Here is a 20,255-nt window from a genome sequence, read left to right as displayed (position 1 = left end):
GGTATATTCGTACGGGGTCCCGAGTACCCCGAGAGTGATACGGATTGAAATCGGATCAAGAATTGGACTTAAGCAAAATCTGAATTTTTGCCTTCTGTTATAATCGCACCTGTGGATTTTTGACCACCGGTGCGAGCTCGCAGAAGCGAGCCTTCGATCGCAGATGCACCCGGGCATGGCTGGGCAAAAGTCCGCAGGTGCGGAAATCTGCACGTACCCGCGCGTTCGTAGAAGCGTGTCCGCAGATGCAGACATACGCTAGCAGCCCCTTTTCTGCAGATGCGAGAGTTTCTTGCAAATGCGAACTCGCATGTGCAAGCCCAGGCACCGCAAGTGTGGAAATGCCTGGGCAGTGTATATATCGAAGAGTCCGAAATTATTTTTATATTTTGGTCGTTTTGAGCTCTGTTAAGGTGAATGTTTGGGCGATTTTCACGGGAAACATTGGGGTAAGTGTTCCTTATCTTATATTGATTATATTTCATGATTCAATACTCGTTTATATTATGAATCCATGAATTTATGGAAGAAAAATCAGATTTTTCTAAAATCTTCCAAAAACGAAAAATTTAGATTTGAAGGTCCATTTGATATCGGAATTGGATAATTTTTGTATGGTTAAACTTGTAGCGGAACGGGTGTTCGGATTTTGTAAGTTTTTTCGGAATTTGAGACGTAGGTCCCACTATCGAATATTTAAATAAATTTCGGATTTTTATCCAAAAAATTAGTAAATTCATATGGAATTAATTCCTATGATTAGTATTGAATATATCGAATTGTTTGTGAATAGATTTGAAGCTTACGGAGGCAAATTTAAAAGGAAAAGTTGTGGTTGAATAATTGATTGGAATTTGCAAAGCGAGGTAAGTGTCGTGGTTAACCTTGACTTGAGGGAATAGAACTCTTAAATTATTTGTTATGTGAATTGCATGTGAACAACGTTTCGGCGAGGTGACGAGTGTCTATACGTCGTCAAATTAATTGTTTGCCTGCTTACTTGAAAAATTATAAATTATTTTAAATAATAAATTAATTATTATAATAATTATTTCTATCCTATTCTTTGTCAAATATTAATTCTTGAATTCCTCAATTAATTGTTACATGCTATTTGAATTATGTGTTTTAATTGTTATTTGACATTTAGCATATTAAATATTAAACTGCCTATTTTCTCCCTGATTTCTATAATAATTTGCTATTTGTCATTGTTTGTTTCATAATTAAATCATAATTGTTGTATGCTTGTTGTCTTATAATTTTATATTAATTATTACATTTATTGGGGGAATTTCTTCTATAAGAATTGATTGAAATGAATATATTGGAGGATCAGGTTCCACGCCGCAACAGACTTATTAAAAGTCAATATTGGAGGATCGGGTTGCACGCCGCAATAGACTTATTAAAAAGTCCATATTAAAGGATCGGGTTGCACGCTGCAACAGACTTATTAAAAGTCAATATTGGGGGATCGGATTGCACGCCGCAATAGGATTATTAAAAATTTAATATTCGGGGATCGGATTGCACGCTGCAACAGACTTATTTAAAAGTCTATATATATACTTGATTGAAATAAATATATAACAGACTTATTAAAAGTCAATATTGGGGGATCGGATTGCACGCCGCAATAGACTTATTGAAAAGTCAATATTGGGGGATCGGATTGCACGCCGCAATAGACTTATTTAAAAGTCTATATATATACTTGATTGAAATAAATATATGACAGACTTGATTAAAAGTTAAATATTGGGAGAGCGGGTTGCACGCTGTAACAGAATTGAATGTGAATATATTGTGAGAGCGGGTTGCACGCTGCAACAGAATTGGTTGAAATAATAATGGATTATGACTGTTGGGTTGGCTTCAATTATTATAAATGAGTTACCTAATTTATTTCTATTATTTGTTGTTGTTATTAATATTGCGTACAGGTTAATGTAAGTGAACCGCCTTAGCCTCGTCACTACTTCGTCGAGGTTAGGCTCAGCACTTACCAGTACATGGGGTCGATTGTACTGATACTACACTCTGCACTTCTTGTGCAGATTTTGGAGTTGGTATCAATGGCGTACCATAGACTTGCTCGGATTTCAGCTACCAGAGGAGACTTGAGGTATAACTGCATGGTGTCCGCAGTTCTGAAGTCCCCGTCTATTTTATTTTAGCTGTGTGTTTATTTCCAGACATCTTTATTTTATGTAGACCTTTATTTGTATTTATTCTAGAAGCTCATGCACTTGTGACACCAATTCTGGGATGGTATTTAGATATAGTTGTTTTTATGGATTATTTCACTATGTTTCAAACTTTGCTTCCGCTTTTGTTTCCTTGATTATTAATAATTTAAAAATGGTTTAAAAATTTGTTAATATTATTCTAACGTTGGCTTGCCTAGCAAGTGAAATGTTAGGCGCCATCGCGGTCCGAAGGAGGAAATTTCGGGTCGTGACAGTTGGTATCAGAGCACTAGGTTACATAGGTCTCACGAGTCACGAGCAAGATTAGTAGAGTCTGAAGGATCGGTACGGAGACGTCTGTACTTATCTCTCAGAGGCTATGAAGTTTAGGAACAATATCACTTCTTTCTTATTCTGTCGTGCGGTTTTATTCTATCATCGATGATTGAACCATTCTACTCTTATTCTCTCGCAGATGGTGAGAACACGTAATACCTCTACCGATGGACAGGGACCAGAACCCCCGGTGGCAACTATGTCCAGGGGTAGAGGTCAAGGCCGAGGTCGTACTAGAGGCTGAGGCAGAGGCCGAGATAGAGCTCAGTCCAGAGCTCGAGCAGCTGCACCTGTTGTAGAACCTCAGGTGGACCTTTAGGAGGAGGTTCTAGTTTAGAATGTACCAGTTGGACTAGTTCAGGTCCCGGAAGATTTCATAGCCACTCCAGTACTTCAGGACGCTCTAGTCCATTTGGTAAGTCTTATGGAGGGCGTGGCCCAGAATGGTACATTTTCAGTGGCACCAGCCGTCTCACAAGCTGGGGGAGGAGCACAAACTCCCACTACTCCCGCTCCGGAGCAGATGGCTCCCCAGAATCATGCTCCAGCAGCCCCGCCAGTTGGGGTAGTTCAGCTAGTTGTTACGGCATAGATCGATGATAGGCCCGCCATGTCTTTTGAGGCCTTATTGAGACTGGATAAGTTTACCAAGCTCTTTCCAGTTCACTTCAGTGGTACACCTTCTGAGGACCCACAGGATTATCTTGAACACTGCCATGAGGTGCTGCGGAACATGGGTATAGTTGAGACCAATAGGGTCGATTTTGCTGTATTTCAGATGATGGGTTCCGCTAAGAGGTGATGGAGAGATTATACATTGACCCGACCAGTCGGATCACCTGCACTTACCTGGGAGCAGTTCTCTCAGCTATTTCTGGAGAAGTTCCTCCCTATCACACTGAGAGAGGAATTCCGCAAGCAATTTGAGCGTCTACAACAGGACAGTATGACTGTTACTCAGTATGAGTCCCATTTTGTGGATTTGGCCCGTCATGCTCTCCTTTTAATACCTACGGAGCGAGAGAGAGTGAGGAGGTTTATTGAGGGACTCACTCACCCTATCAGACTTCAGATGGCCAAGGAAACCGGAAGTGAGATTTCTTTTCAGGCGGCTGCTAATGTCGCAAGTAGGATCGAGATGGTTCTTGCATAGGAGAAAGGGCAAAGGTCCGATAAGAGGCCTCGTCAGTTTGGTGGTTTCAGTGGTACCTCATCTGGAGGCAGGGGTAATTTTGGTCGGGGTCATCCTCCCAGACTATTTCATTCAGTACTTCATGTATCTCCCGGTGCTTCAGGGAGTCACGGTCCTATTATGCCTTACTCTGGACAACTAGTATTCAGTGCACATTCAGCTCCTATCAGTGCATCACCACTCCAGAGTTACTACAGCGGTTATCCGGCCCATTTGGGTCAGCTTCAGCTTCAGCAGCCATGACATCATGATGGGTGTTATGAGTGTGGAAACATTGGTCACATCAGGAGGTATTGCCCTAGATTGGCGAGTAACAGATCTCAGCCAGATTCTCGTGCCATCATACCAGCACCGGTTGCTTCACTGCCTGCTCAGCTAGCTAGAGGTAGGGGTCAAGCAGCTAGAGGGGGAGGTTAGGCCATTAGAGGTGGAGGTCAGGCCATTAGAAGTGGAGGTCAGACCGTTAGAGGTGTAGGCCAACCAATTAGAGGCCGTCTTAGAGACGCAGTTCAGAGTGGTGGGGCCCAGCCCCGATTTTATGCTTTTCCAACTAGGCCTGAGGCCGAGTCATCTGATGTTGTGATCACAGGTATTATTCCAGTTTGCCATAGAGGTGCTTCAGTTCTATTTGATCCAAGATCTACTTATTCCTATGTGTCCTCCTATTTTGCTTCATATTTGGTTGTGCCTTGTGATTCTCTGAGTGATTTTGTGTGTGTATATACACCGGTGGGAGACTTTATTGTAGTAGATCATGTCTATCGTTCGTGTATGGTTACTATTGGTAATCTTGAGACTAGTGTGGATCTTCTAATTCTTGATATGGTAGATTTTGATGTCATCTTGGGTATGGATTGGCTGTCTCCTTATCATGCTCTATTGGATTGTCATGCCAAGACAGTGACCCTAGCTATGCCGGGGTTACCTCGGTTAGAGTAGAAAGGAACTCCTGGCCGTTCTGCTAGCAGGGTTATTTCTTATACGAAAGCTCGGCGTATGGTAGAGAAAGGGTGTCTAGCCTATTTGGCTTATATTCGCGATCCCAGTGCGGATGTCCCTTCTATGGACTCATTACCAGTTGTTCGTGAATTTTCAGAAGTATTTCCTGCAAATCTGTCGAGGATGCCACCCGACAGAGATATTGACTTATTTATTGATTTGGCTCCGGGCACTCAGCCCATTTCTATTCCACCATACCGTATGGCCCCGCCAGAGTTGAAAGAATTAAAAGAGCAGTTACAAGACTTGCTTGACTAGGGATTCATTAGACCTAGTGTCTCGCCCTGGGGTGCACCCGTATTATTTGTAAAGAAGAAAGATGGCTCTATGCGGATGTGTATAGACTCTCGGCAATTGAACAAGGCCATTATCAAAAACAAATATCCGCTGCCAAGAATTGATGACTTATTTGATCAGCTTCAGGGTGTCAAGGTATTTTCGAAGATCGATTTGAGGTATGGTTACCATCAGTTGAAGATTAGGGCCTTTGATGTCCCTAAAACAGTTTTTCGAACTCGGTATGGGCATTACGAATTCCTAGTGATGTCATTTGGGTTGACAAATGCCCATCGGCATTTATGGATTTGATGAATCGGGTGTTCAAGTCTTATTTGGACTCTTTTGCATGAGTAGCATCTTCGAAGTGTGCTTCACACTTTGAAGAATAATCAGTTATATGCCAAGTTTTCAAAATGTGAGTTTTGGTTAGACTCAGTTTCCTTTTTGGGGCATGTGTTATCGGCAGAAGGCATAAAGGTGGATCCTAAGAAGATTGAGGCTGTTCAGAATTGGCCTAGACCTACTTCAGTTACAGAGATCCGGAGTTTCCTGGGTTTTGCAGGTTATTATCGTCGGTTGGTGGAAGGGTTTTCATCTATAGCAAGCATACTGACCAGACTAACCCAGAAGAATGTCCTATTCAGATGGTCAGATGAGTGTGAGTTAAGCTTTCAGAAGCTCAAGACCGCTTTGACTACGGCGCCAGTGTTGGTATTACCCACAGGTTTAGGATCGTATACGGTATATTGTGACATATCTCACAATGGGATTGGTGCAGTATTAATGCAAGATGGCAAGGTAATTGCATATGCGTCACGACATTTGAAAGTTCACGAGAAGAATTATCTTGTTCATGACTTAGAATTGGCAGCAATTGTTCATGCGCTGAAGATTTGAAGGCACTACCTCTACGGTGTCTCGTGTGAGGTATTTACTGATCATCGCAGCCTTCAGTATCTGTTCAAACAAAAAGATCTTAATTTGAGTCAGAGAAGATGGTTGGAGTTATTGAAAGACTATGATATCACCATTTTGTATCACCCCAAAAAGGCCAACATGGTGGCCGATGCTTTGAGTAGAAAGGCTGTGAGTATGGGCAGTCTTGCGTATATTCCGGTTGGTGAGAGGCCATTAGCTGTAGATGTTCAGACTTTGGCTAATCAGTTCCTGAGGTTAGATGTTTCAAAACCCAGTCGGGTTCTAGCTTGCACAGTCGCTCGGTCTTCTTTATATGAGCGCTTTAGAGAGAGGCAGTATGATGATCCTCACTTACTTGTCCTTAAGGACACAGTGCGGCACGGTGATGCCAAACATGTTGTTGTGGGGGGGGGGGGAAGATGGGGTTCTACGAATGCAAGGTCGTATTTGTTTGCCTAATGTGGATGGGCTTCATGAATTAATTCTTGAAAAAGCACACAGTTCCAGGTATTCTATTCATCCAGGCACCGCCAAAATGTATCAAGATTTGTGGCAACATTATTGGTGGAGGGGAATGAAAAAGGATATAGTTGCATATGCAGCTCGATGTCTGAATTGTCAGCAAGTTAAATACGAGCATTAGAGACCTGGTGGTTTGTTTCAGAAGTTAGAAATTCCAAAGTGGAAGTGGGAGCGTATCACTATGGATTTTATTGTTGGGCTCCCACGGACTCAGAGAAAGTTTGACGCAGTTTGGGTCATTGTGGACAGGTTGACCAAGTCAGCACATTTCATTCCAGTGGCAGCTACCTATTCTTCAGAGAGGTTAGCTGAAATTTACATTCGTGAGATTTTCCGTCTTCACGGTATGCCCGTGTCTATTATTTCAGATCGAGGTACGCAATTTACCTCACATTTCTGGAGGGCTGTACAGCATGAATTAGGCATGCAGGTGGAGTTGAGTACAATATTTTATCCACAAACAGACGGACAGTCAGAGCGAACTATTTAGATATTGGAAGATATGCTTCTTGCTTGTGTTATAGACTTTGGAGGTTCTTGGGATCATTTATTGCCATCTTGTGGAGTTTGCTTATAATAATAGCTACCAGTCGAGCATTTAGATGGCTCCATATGAGGCATTATACGGAAGGCGATGCCGATTGCCAGTTGGTTCGTTTGAACCAGGAGAGGCTCAGTTTTTGGGTACCGATTTGGTACAGGATGCCTTGGATAAGGTCAAGATTATTCAGGATCAACTTTGCACAACTCAGTCTACGTAAAAGAGTTATGCCGACCGTAAAGTTTGTGATATTACATTCATGGTTGGAGAAAGAATATTGCTCTGGGTTTCACGTATGAAAGGTGTAATGAGGTTCGGAAAGAAGGGCAAGTTGAGCCATAGGTATATCGGACCCTTTGAAATTCTTATAAGGGTGGATGAAGTAGCCTACAGGCTTGCATTACCACCTAGTTTATCAGCGGTTCATCCGATGTTCCATGTGTCTATGCTCCGAAAATATCATGGTGATTCGTCCCATGTGTTAGATTTCAGCTCAGTTCAATTGTACAAAGATTTGACTTACGAGGAGGAGCCAGTGGCTATTCTAGCCCGGCAAGTTCGACAGTTGAGGTCTAAGAGTTATCCTTCAGTTCAGGTGCAATGGAGAGGTCAGTCGGTAGAGACATCTATCTGGGAGTCCGAGTCGGACATGCAGAATAAATATCCACACCTTTTCTCCAGCTCAGGTACTTTTTCTAACTCCGTTCGAGGACGAACATTTGTTTTAAAGGTGGAGAATGTGATGTCCCGAAATGTTATCTTTAAATTTAATAAGTAATTCTGTGTTCTAAGACCTCGAAAAATACCATTTATAATTCCTCGACTTGCGTGCGTAGTCCGTAAAATTTTCCGGAAAGTTTTCATGTGAAAAATAAATTAAAATGTGAAATAAAGCTTTAAAACTCAAGTGAGTTGACTTTGGTCAACATTTTTATCAAACGGACTCGGATCAGTATTTTGATAGTTCCGGTAGCTCCGTATCGTAATTTGGGACTTGGGCGTATGCCCGAAATTTAATTTGGAGGTCCCTAGCTCAAGTTATGACCATTTAACGGAACTAGCAATTTAAAGGTTAACGATTTTCAAGTTTGACCACGGGGTTGACTTTTTGATATCGGAACCGGAAACCGATTCTGGAAATTTGAACAGCTCTGTTATGTCATTTATGACTTATGTGCCAAATTTGAAGTCATTCCGGATTCATTTAATATGTTTTGGCACGAGATTTGCAAATTAAAAGTTTAAAACTCAAAGTTTGAATTGAGATGTGAATTATAATTTCAGCGTTGTTTGGAGTGATACGAGACCCCGAGTAAGTCTGTATTATGTTATTGGACTTGTTGGTATATTCGTACGGGATCCCGAGTACCCCGAGAGTGATACAGGTTGAAATCGGATCAAGAATTGGACTTAAGAAAAATCTGAATTTTTGCCTTCTGTTATAATCGCACCTGCGAATTTTTGACCGCAGGTGCGAGCTCGCAGAAGCAAGCCTTCGATCGCAGATGCGCCCGGGCGTGGCTGGGAAAGAGTCTGCAGGTGCGGAAATCTGCACGCACCTGCGCGTTCGCAGAAGCGTGTCCGCAAATGCGCACCAATCACGCAGATGCGTACATACGCTGGCACCCCCTTTTCCACAGATGCGAGAGTTTCTCGCAAATGCGAACTCGCATGTGCGAGCCCAGGCACCGCAGGTGCGGAAATGCCTGGGCAATGTATATATCGAACAGTCCGAAATTATTTTCATATTTTGGTCGTTTTGAGTTCGGTTAAGGCAAAATTTTGGGCGATTGTCACGGGAAACATTGGGGTAAGTGTTCCTTATCCTATATTGATTATATTTCATGATTCCATACTTGTTTATATCATAAATCCCTGAATTTATGGAAGAAAAATCAGATTTTTCTAAAATCTTCCAAAAACGAGAAATTTAGATTTGAAGGTCCATTTGATATCGGAATTGGATAATTTTTGTATGGTTGAACTCGTAGCGGAACGGGTGTTCGGATTTAGCGAGTTTTCCCGGGATTTGAGACGTGGGTCCCACTATCGAATATTTAAATGAATTTCGTATTTTTATCCGAAAAATTAGTAAATTCATATGGAATTAATTCCTATGATTAGTATTGAATATATCGAATTGTTTGTGAATAGATTTGAAACTTTCGGAGGCAAATTTAAAAGGAAAAGTTGTGGTTGAATAATTGATTGAAATTTGCAAAGCGAGATAAGTATCGTGGTTAACCTTAACTTGAGGGAATAGAACCCTTAAATTATTTGTTATATGAATTGCTTGTGAACGACGTATAGGCGAGGTGACGAGTGTCTATACGTCGTCAAATTAATTGTTTGCGTGCTTACTTGAAATATCATAAATTGTTTTAAATTATAAATTAATTATTATAATAATTTTTTCTCTCCTATTCTTTGTCAAATATTAATTCTTGAATTCCTACATTAATTGTTACTTGCTATTTGAATTATGTGTTTTAATTGTTATTTGATATTTAGCATATTAAATATTAAACTGCCTATTTTTTCCCTGATTTCTATAATAATTTGCTATTTGTCATTGTTTGTTTTATAATTAAATCATAATTGTTGTATGCTTGTTGTCTTATAATTTTATATTAATTATTGCATTTATTGGGAAAATTTCTTCTATAAGAATTGATTGAAATAGATATATTGGAGGATCAGGTTCCACGCCGCAACAGACTTATTAAAAGTCAATATTGGGGGATCAGATTGCACGCCGCAATAGACTTATTGAAAAGTCAATATTGGGGGATCGGATTGCACGCCGCAATAGACTTATTGAAAAGTCAATATTGGGAGATCGGATTGCATGCCGCAATAGACTTATTTAAAAGTCTATATATATACTTGATTGAAATAAATATATAACAGACTTATTAAAAGTCAATATTGGAGGATCGGATTGCACGCCGCAATAGACTTATTGAAAAGTCAATATTGGGGGATCGGATTGGATGCCGCAACAGACTTATTTAAAAGGCTATATATATACTTGATTGAAATAAATATATGACAGACTTGATTAAAAGAAAAATATTGGAAGAGCGGGTTGCACGCTGCAACAGAATTGAATGTGAATATATTGTGAGAGCGGGTTGCACGTTACAACAGAATTGGTTGAAATAATAATGGATTATGACTGATGGGTTGGCTTCAATTATTATAAATGAGTTACCTGATTTATTTCTATTATTTGTTGTTGTTATTAATATTGCATACAAGTTAATGTAAGTGAACCGCCTTAGCCTCGTCACTACTTCGTCGAGGTTAGGCTCAGCACTTACCAGTACATGGGGTCGGTTGTACTGATACTACACTCTGCACTTTTTGTGCAGATTTTAGAGTTGGTCCCAACGGCGTAGCATAGACTTGCTCGGATTTCAGCTACCAGAGGAGACTTGAGGTATAACTGCATGGCGTCCGCAGTTCTGAAGTCCCCGTCTATTTTACTTTAGCTGTGTGTTTATTTTCAGACATCTTTATTTTATTCAGACCTTTATTTGTATTTATTCTAGAAGCTCGTGCACTTGTGACACCAATTCTGGGATGGTATTTAGACATAATTATTTTTTTGGATTATTTCACTATGTTTAAAACTTTGCTTCCGCTTTTGTTTCCTTGATTATTAATAATTTTAAAATGGTTTAAAATTTTGTTAATATTATTCTAACATTGGCTTGCCTAACAAGTGAAATGTTAGGCACCATCGCGGTCCGAAGGAGGGAATTTCGGGTCGTGACAGTGAGTTATTTAATTAAATACCACATTAAATTATAAATAAATGAACTAGAACGATGCTTGCGTTAAAATTCAATTGTACGAATACTAACTTTTTTTTTTTGAACTAATGGGGTCCTAACCACATCCAAGTAATCTGCCTACCATAAATTATATGAGCCAATTCTAAAACTACTCAGAGTAAGTAAAACTAAATTACACCAAACTTATCACTAACTTAGTTACCTAGATGCTAGTTCGAGAGAGAAGGAAAAAAAAGTTTTAATCCTAAATAAATAATAAGGACATAACAGATTTGCAAAGAATTACAAAAATAAAGACAATAACTAGAACTGGTAGGAATGAACTCACACATTAACTAGGACTTAACTCAAGAAGTATTGTCTTGACAAACTTGAAATAATTTTTTTATCAATTAACTATGATTTAAAAATTTCATGAAAATTATGGCAAGATAATAGATTTAGAACTAAAATTTAAAAGTTAGGAACATACAAAAATATAAATTGCAAAGCATACATACATTAACAATAAGAAGAGAAAAAGAAACAGACATCACTTAAGATACAAAGGAAAGTAAAGGAATAATTAAACTTCATGAACTAACATCATATATTCAATAATACGTTACATTAAACTAGCAGAAGAACTTAATTATTACCTTTTATGAAACTTTCAAAGGGCAAAGGTAACAACTATAATCTACTCGCTTGAGTGCGCGAACTTAAAATTTGAAACGACGCTTCGATCTCCGACTCCAAACAGAGCAATTCCACTGAATAACTATCTCTTCAAGCCAACTTTTTACTCTAAAAAAAAATATTATTTTCTCCTAATTGCTGAATTTTTTCCTTATCAGGTTGCTTTTTTTGCATTCTCCCAAAGAAGCTCGTTTCTTTCCTCCTCCAAAATGCTAAAAGTGAATTTCCCCCTTTTCCTTTTTTTTTTTCCTTTCGTTCTTTTTTCTCCTCTTTATAAAGAGGAACAAAAGTAGTTATCTAATCTTGTACAAATGAGTTAAAGTGGGGACGTGGGATTGAGGTTCAGGAAAGAATTGAAATATAAGGGTGTGTGATGGGGAGACGTGAAATGTGGGGGACTTAGGGGTTTGGGATGTGACGTGATTAGTGGGGAAGTTTGTTAACAAAACTTTACCTATTTTTGACATATTTTTAACTTCATTATGTTTTCTTCTTCTTTTTATTTTGTCTTTTATTTCAAAAGATAAGGCAACTTATGAAGATGATAATATTGATCAACCACTTTTTATACCAAGAAAAAATATATAAGAAAACTAAATATTTACATATAATTTAACTAATACTAAAAATACCATAGCTTACTTATTAAAATACTAATTAAAGAAACTAAATATTTTTTTGTAAATTTTCTTTTTCTCTTTACAAATAGAAATGAAATATATTCTATAAGTATGTGAAATTTTCTTTTTTGTTGTAATAATTTTTTTTTAATTTTATTTTTCAAATAAAACCTATTAAGAGTAAGATAAAAGTTTAAAATATCAAGATTAGACCTAAAAGAAATATTTATACCAAAATATTATCGAATTCGGGTGTGGTCAAAAATTAGTTGTTCACAACATGCCCCTCTTTGCTTGGAAACATGAAGAATTTTCAGGTAAAGAAAAATGAACAAGATGACTGATTTTTGACCTTACTATTATTTAAAAAGAAAAATAAGATAAAAGAAAAGTATGCGACTGAGCCTTGGTTTTAGGCAGCCTACATATCCTGGGTTATAAGAGAATCAAGTCACGTGTAGTTCGAGTGGAAAATGACTGATAGAGTATGCTTAGATAGAGAGTCAAGCGAAGTTCCGTCGAGGTTCCGATCCGCGGTTCCTACTATTACATCAAAATAAAAAGGAAATTACATACTCTTGAAATCTAAGAGTTACAAAATTTCAATCTAAATGCCATCTGGACTCTTGTCTTGATTCTTGACTTGCTTCCCCCATTGACTTTAGACTGAAACTTGATGCTCACGATGTAACATACTATAAATATATTCTCACAAGCTTGTTTCCTGATCAGATGATGAGAAGATGGATCTTGAGACTCCATGTCTCCGCATGCATTATATCAAAGCTGGTTGTGACTGGTATTGAGATCAAACGTTCCACTTTCTTTGGCAAGAGCTAGAATCTTAATTTTCACACATCCAATCCATGCTTTGCAGAAAAACCAACAAGCCATCAGAAATAAACAAAACGAACAAACATTGTCTATCCCAGTTTGTAACGACCCGACCGGTTATTTTGAGAGTAATATCCCCGATCACCTATTTTATGCTTTTCCCATATCTGTTTCTGCTTATGTGACTTGCCGGGAGGTCTTGTTTTTAGTTTTGGAGTGTCTTGGGACATGTAGTCCCTAAAACGGAAGCTTAAGTCTTAGGATTTTGACAGTAGTCAGAATTAGGTGAAGACGACTCCAGAATGGAGTTCCATCAGTTTCGTTAGATCCGTTGGGTGATTTTGGACTTAGGAGCGTGTCCGGGCTGTAAATTTGAGGTATGTAGCTGATTTAAGCTTGAATTGGCGAAAGTCAAATTTTTGGAGATTTTGACCAGTAGTGGACTTTTCGATATCGGGGTCAGATTGTGATTCCGATTTTGAAAGTTGGAGTAGACCCGTAATGTTGAATATGACATGTGTGCAAAATGTGAGGTCAATCGGTCGTGGTTTGATAGGTTTCGGAATCGGTTGTAGAAATTTAAAGTTTCAAGTTCATTAAGTTTGGATTGGAGGGTGATTCATATTTTTTTTGTTGTTTGACGTCTTTTTGAGGGCTCGGCTAAGTTCGTATGGTATTTTAAGACTTGTTGGTATATTTGGTTGAGGTCCCGGGGGGGCTCAGGTATGGTTCAGATGCTTAACGGATTAAATTTGGACTTAGGCAAATGGCTAAAGCTTCTGATATATCGTATTTTTGCACCTGCGGTGGGGAGACCGCAAGTGTGGGATCGCAAGTGCTCAAGGTTTATCATAGAAGTGGAGTTGAGAGGTTTGGTCAGGGATCGCAGATGCGTGGAAAATGTCACATCTGCGATGTCCGCAGATGCGCTAGAGGGACCGCAGAAGCGGACAAGATTCCGCAGGCATGCACTCGCAGGTGCGGCCCCGTCATCACAGGTGCGGAGGCAGAGTGGAGTAAGTGGTTTGCGCAAAAGAGCTCATTTTTCCGCACAAGCAAACGCGCAGGTGCGAGCCCAGGCTTCGCATGTGCAGAAATGCCTGGGCAGAACCTACATAAGCGAGACTTCGAGATTTTGGCCATTTTCATCATTTTGAGCTCGGGTTTGGCGATTTCTTAAGAGCATTTTCGAGGGATTTCGTGAGGTAAGTCCCTTGTGCTTATTTTTTATCAAGAATCTTGCGTCCCCATTTATTTTTCCACCTAGTTAGTGTATATTTAAGGTGGAATTTGGGACTTTGAGGCTAGGGATTTGAGTGTTTGCTTTTTTGCTTTTAAGTGGTCATTTGAGGTCGGAGTTTGATAAATTTGGTATTGTTGGACTCGTGAGTGAATAGGCTTTCGAATTTTGTGATTTTTGCCCAATTTTGAGATATTTGTGTGGGGAAAATTCCCTTAGGATTTGGTACGGTTGTGATATGTAAGCGCCGTGTACGTGAGGTGACGAGTACGTACACGGGCTATTTATTGAAAAACCCATTTTATTTTACTGAGTAGCAACTTGGTTTTCCTTTAATTTTAGTTATACCGTTTAAATGAGTATTAGTTTGTTTTCATTCTTAATTGAGCTATTCCAATGTGCGTAGTTATCCTGTTTAGTCTAATATAGCATGTCTACGTGCTTTAACTGCTTATTTGAACTCTCTGAAGCATGCCTAGTTGATTTCCTGCTTTTTCTTGTTCTTTATCAGTCTTAACTGTAGAATTCTTGCTATTAACTAAGGTATTTATCGGTTGATCTATGTGTTTACTTTTGAGACTACGAGGCGATTCCTCGGGAGTTCTCCCTGTATATTTACTTTTGAGACTACGAGGCGGTACCTCGGGAGTTCTCCTTGCACATTTACTTTTGAGACTATAAGGCGGTACCTCGGGAGTTCTCCTTGCACATTTACTTTTGAGACTACGAGGCAGTACCTCGGGAGTTCTCCGTGTATATTTACTTTTGAGACTACGAGGCGGGACTTCGGGAGTTCTCTCTGCATATTTATTTTGGGACTACGCGATGGTATCTCAGGAGATCCCCTGCTGTTTATCCCTATGTGTTGTATTGTTATATCGCTGTGTTTTCCTTTTGTTAAATTCATGTCTCTTATTATACTGTTATATTCTCCTGCTTTATTTATTATATACCAGTGGGCCTGACCTGACCTCGTCACTACTCTACCGAGGTTAGGCTTGGCACTTACTGGGTACCGTTGTGGTATACTCATGCTACTCTTCTGCACATATTTTTTGTGCATATCTAGGTACTACTTATCAGCCCCGCTATTAGATGATAGTGCTTGCTGCTATGCGGAGAATTCAAGGTACATCTACCGCGTCCGCAGACCTCGGAGTCCCCCTCTATTCTCTCCTATGTCATTTACCTTCCGTACTTCTTTTATTAGACTCTGGTGTATAGAGATACTAGTTTTCTTCAGTAGCTTGTGACTTATGATGTTCCGGGTTTTGGAAAAACTGTGTATTTATAGAGTATTGGTTATTGTACATGCCGAGCGGCATTTTTACTAGTTATTCAGTTATCCAGTGCTGTTAGTTGTCAAGGTTTACTTTCATTTTGTTATTTTTCGCAATTTGTTAGGCTTACCTAGTTGTAAAGACTAGGTGCCGTCACGACATTATACGGAGGGAGTTTGGGTTGTACAAGTTGGTATCAGAGCTCTAGGTTCATAGGTGTCGTGAGTCACAAGCAAGTTTAGTAGAGTCTCGCGGATCGGTTCAGAGACGTCTGTATTTATCTTCGGGAGGCTATGGAACTATTAGGAAAAAAATCATTTCTTTGATTCCTTGTCGTGCAAATTTGTTGATCTCGAAATTCTAAACCTTTGTATTTTATTCTCTCACATATGGCGAGGACACGTACCGGAGGATCTGATGACCAGGCACCTGCGCCCCTACTAGAGCCACGAGAGGTCGGGGCTGGGGTAGAGGCCGAGGACGAACACGCGGTGCAGCCAGAGCACCCGCGCGCGCTGCGACAGAGGAGCCCCCAGTAGCTCTAATTGGCGGGCAGGCACCTGAGGTGCCTATTGCTGCACCAGCTCTTCAGGAGACTCTAGCCCAGTTTCTAAGCATGTTCAGCACCTTAGCTCAGGCTGGATTGATTCCACTTGCTCCTGCCACATCTCAGGCCGGGGGAGGGGCACAGACTCCCGCATCCCGTACTCCTGAGCAAAGGGTCCAGGTTGACCAGGCCCCAGAGTTCATCCCTATGCAGCCAATATCTCTGGTTCAGCACGAGACTAGGACATCTGCTTCTTAGGCGGAGCAACTCAGACTTGAGAGGTACAAGAAGTACCACCCACCTACCTTCAGCGGATTGGCTACGGATGATGCTCAGGGTTTTCTGGAAGGGTGTCATTGTATTCTCCGTACTATGGGCATAGAGGAGACGAGTGAGGTTTCTTTTACCACCTTCCAGCTTAGAGTAGCAGCCTATCAGTGGTGGCATGCTTATGAGTTGAGTAGTCCGGATGAGGCAGCTTCACTTACATGGACTCATTTCTCGGACATGTTTTTGAGCGAGTATGTCCCTCAAAGCCTCAAGGACTCATGGCGCGCAAAGTTTGAGCAACTGTGCCAGGGTGCTATGACTGTGTCAGAGTATGCAGTCTGCTTCAATGATTTGGCCTGACATGCACCGGCCTTGGTTGCCAGAGTTCGAGAGAGGGTTCAACAATTTATTGAGGGACTCCACCCTAGTATCCAGATTAGTATGGCCAAGGAGTTAGATATGGATATTTCTTATCAGCAGGTTGTGAGTATTGCCAGGAGATTGGAGGGCATGCTTGCCTGGGATAAAGAGGAGAGGGAGGCCAAGAGGTCTCGAGAGTCTGACACTTACAGCGGTACTCGTGCCCCAGCTGCAGTTCGACATGGTAGGGGTTATGGGAGTCTCCCCGTTCATTTAGCTCTTCCATCCTCCAGTGGTGTTCCAGCCCCTGCTAGGCCCCATGAGCCTTATTATGCACCGCCAGTATCTAGTGTGCCTCCTGCTCGGGGTGCTTTCAGTGGCCAGTCCAGCAGACCTGGCCCGAGTCAGTCACAGCAGCCACGCCCTCCGAGGGGTTGTTTTGAGTGTGGCAACACCCGCCATATGGTGAGGGATTGCCCCAGACTTAGGAGGGGTACACCTCTACAGACTTTGCAACCACCACGTGCTCTACTGGGTCCTCAGGCTATGATTCCAGCACCAGCTACTGCCTCACCTACTTAGCCAGCTCGAGGTGGAGGTCGGGGAGGTCGAGGTCGCCCTAGAGGGGGAGGCCAGGCCAGATATTATGCTCTTTCAGCTCGTACAGAGGTAGTTGCTTCCGACTCTGTCATTATAGGTATTGTTCTGGTCTATCATAGAGATGCGTCAGTATTATTTGACCCAAGCTCTACATATTCCTATGTGTCCTCTTATTTTGCCCTGTATATGGGCATACCTTGGGATTCTTTGAGTTTCCCTGTTTATGTGTCTACTCTTGTGGGAGATTCTCTTGTTGTGGACCGCGTGTATCGGTTGTGTTTGATTGCTCTTAGTGGTTTTGAGACCAGAGTTGATTAATTATTACTTGGCATGGTAGACTTTGATGTTATCTTGGGCATGGACTAGTTGTCACCCCATTATGCTATTTTTGATTGTCACGCAAAAACCGTGACGTTGGCTATGCCAGGATTACCATGATTAGAGTGGAGAGGTACCTTAGAGTATACTCCCAGTAGAGTTATTTCATTTCTGAAAGCACAACGAATGGTTGAGAAGCGGTGTGACGCGTATCTAGCTTATGTGAGATATATAAGTATTGATACCCCTATAGTTGAGTCAGTTCCAGTAGTAAAGGACTTTCCAGAAGTGTTTCCAACTGATCTTTCGGGCATGCCGCCCGACAGAGATATTGATTTTGGCATTGATTTGTTGCCGGCCACTCAGCCCATCTTTATTCCTCCATATCGTATGGCTCCTCATGAATTGAAGGAGTTGAAGGAGAAGTTATAGGAGTTGCTTGATAATGGTTTCATTCGGTCCAGTGTGTCACCATAGGGTGCTCCTGTCTTATTTGTAAAGAAGAAGGACGGTTCTATGCAGATGTGTATTGATTACCACCAGTTGAACAAAGTCACAGTGAGGAACATGTATCCATTGTCTCGTATTGCTGACTTATTTGATCAGTTACAGGGTGCCAGAGTGTTTTCCAAGATTGACTTACCTTCAGGCTATCATCAGTTAAAGATTCTGGAGCCAGATATCCCTAAGACTGCTTTCAGGACTCCATATGGTCACTACGAGTTTCTTGTGATGTCATTTGGGCTAACCAACGCCCCAACAGCATTTATGCACTTGATGCGTAGTGTGTTTTGACCCTATCTTGACTCATTCGTCATTATGTTTATTGACGACATTCTGGTGTACTCCCAGACTCGGGAATATTATGAGCAGCACCTGAGGACTGCGCTTCAAACCTTGAGAGAAAAGAAGTTGTATGCAAAATTTTCAAAGTGTGAGTTCTTACTAGACTCAGTGGCATTCTTGGGTCATGTAGTATCCAGTGATGGGATCTAGGTTGATCCGAAGAAGATTGAAGCAGTGCATAGTTGGCCCAGACCGTCCTCAGCTACAGAGATCCAAAGTTTTCTTAGTTTGGCGGGGTATTACCGTCGATTTGTAGAGGGCTTCTCATCTATTGCAGCACCTATGACCAGGCTGACCCAGAACTATGCTCCGTTCAGGTGGACAGAGGAGAGTGAGGAGAGCTTTCAGAAGCTCAAGACATCTTTGACTACATCCCCAGTATTGGTATTGCCTACAAGTTCGGGGTCTTATACTGTATATTGTGATGCATCGCGGATTGGTCTCGGTGCGGTGTTGATGCAGGAAGGTAGGATAATTGCCTACGCGACCAGAGAACTGAAGGTGCATGAAAAGTACTATCATGTCCACGACCTTGAGTTAGCAGCGATTTTTCATGCCTTGAAGATTTGGCGGCACTATTTGTACGGTGTCCCTTGTGAGATCTACACCGATCACCAGAGTTTGTAGCATCTGTTCAAATAGAAGGATCTTAACTTGCGTCAGCGGAGATAGTTGGAGTTGCTTAAGGATTATGCTATCACCAATTTGTACCATCCCGGGAAGGTCAATGTGGTGGCCGATGCTTTGAGTCACCGGGCGGAGAGTTTGGGGAGCTTAGCATATCTACCAACAGCAGAGAGGCCATTTGGCGTTGGATGTTCAGGCCTTAGCCAGCCAGTTTATTAGATTTGATATTTCTGACCCGAGTCGAGTATTGGCTTGTGTGGTCTCTCGGTCTTCTCTTTATGATCGTATCAGGGAGCGTCAGTATGATGACCCCCATCTGCTTGTCCTTAAGGATACAGTCCAGCACGGTGATGCTAAGGAGGTCACTATTGGGGATGATGGTGCATTGAGGATGCATGGCAGGTTATGTGTCCCCAATGTAGATTGTTTGTGAGAGTTGATTCTTCAGAAGGCTCACAATTCGCGGTACTCCATTCATCTGGGTGCCGCAAAGATGTATCAGGACTTGAGGCAGCATTACTGGTGGAGGATGATGAAGAAATACATAGTGAAGTATGTGGCTCGCTGTCTAATATACCAGCAGGTGAAGTATGTGGCTCGATGTCTAAATTACCAGCAGGTGAAGTATGAGAATCAGCGGCCAGGTGGGTTGCTTCAGAAGTTAGAGATTCCGGAGTGAAAATAGGAACAGATCACTATGGATTTCGTTGTTGGACTCACACGGACTCAACGGGGGTTTGATGCAGTCTGTGTGATTGTGGATAGGCTGACCAAGTTAGCTCATTTCATTCATGTGATGACTACATATTCTTCCGAGCAGTTGGCTCCAATTTATATCCGCGAGATCGTCAGGCTTCATGGCGTACCGGTATCCATCATCTTTGACCGGGGTACGCAGATTACATCACGATTTTGGAAGGCTGTACAACAGGAGTTAGGTACCCGTCTTGAGTTGAGCACAATATTTCACCCTCATACGGACGGACAGTCCGAGCGCACTATTCAGATACTGGAGGATATGCTTCGTGCTTGTGTGATAGATTTTGGGGGTGCTTGGGATCAGTTCTTGCCACTTTCAGAGTTTGCCTACAATAACAGTTATCAGTTGAGCATTCATATGGCACCGTATGAGGCTTTGTATGGTAGGCGGTGTCGGTCTCCAGTGGGTTGGTTCGAGCCGGGCGAGGCTAGATTATTGGGCACGGACTTGGTTCAAGATGTCCTGGATAAGGTAAAGGTGATTCAGGATCGACTTC

The sequence above is a fragment of the Nicotiana tomentosiformis genome, chromosome 3 (genome assembly GCF_000390325.3).
Source record: "Nicotiana tomentosiformis chromosome 3, ASM39032v3, whole genome shotgun sequence".
Lineage (NCBI taxonomy): Eukaryota > Viridiplantae > Streptophyta > Magnoliopsida > Solanales > Solanaceae > Nicotiana > Nicotiana tomentosiformis.
This window is presented reverse-complemented; position numbering follows the sequence as displayed.